The following is an 858-nucleotide window of genomic DNA, read 5'->3' as shown; positions in this document are numbered from 1 at the left end:
CGGGCTGCGGCGGCATGCAGAGCCAGCAGCCTCGAGTCCTGGCAAGTCAAACCACAGCTATTGTAGGGACCTATCTGCCCCCAGCCCTGCTTATCCCCCGAAGGTGAGGATGCTGCTTCCCTCGTACACCTCTCATAGCAAAGGCTGGACCCTAGGATGGGTTGTGGGAACAAGGCTCTGGGGTGGTGTGCTAGGGGGTGAGCAGTGGGCAGGAGCAGAGAGCACAGCTTTGCTGTGGGAAGGGGTGAGCAAGAAGTACCTGCTGGAGCTGCTACACCATGGGGTGGCTGTGGGGCACCCCACAGTGCAGGGGTGTCGGTGCTTGTGGGAGATGCTGGGACATCTCATCCTGGCCCTTACTGTGTGCCTGTCAGTATCCCTGAGGGCTCTGGGCTGGCACAGGGCTCGGTGTATCCAGTCCAGCACAAAGGCTGCTCCTCTCTTGGGGTAGAGCTGGTGGCATGTCCCATCCCGGGTGGCCCGCCAGCCTACCTGCCATGGGCTGATCGGCCCGAGCTGCCCCTCTGTGCGTCTCCTGGAGTCGCGGCTGACGCGGTGGCCCAAAGCCAGCTTCCCCTCCGCTCGGCTGTCGGCGCTGTACAGGCGCTGTGAGGTCCAGGCCATATCGCTGTATTGCAGCACCATCTAGTGCTGCAGAATGGGGAAGCCCAGCACCCCAACACCCGCCCCGGGAGCTATGGCAGCATCGTGGGGACAGGCCAAGACCAGCCTGCCAGGAAACCCAAGCAGGCCGTTGGTGGTGAGGACAGACGGACAGCACAGTGTGTCCCCTGGCCTGGGGCAGCCAGAACTCGCCCCTGTTCCCTTGCACCCTGCTCTATGTTAGGGCATTTCCTG

The sequence above is a fragment of the Nestor notabilis genome, unplaced genomic scaffold, assembly GCF_000696875.1.
Source record: "Nestor notabilis isolate BGI_N333 unplaced genomic scaffold, ASM69687v1 scaffold30122, whole genome shotgun sequence".
NCBI lineage: Eukaryota > Metazoa > Chordata > Aves > Psittaciformes > Psittacidae > Nestor > Nestor notabilis.
The sequence above is the reverse complement of the archived record's forward strand: the minus strand, read 5'-3'. Positions refer to the sequence as shown.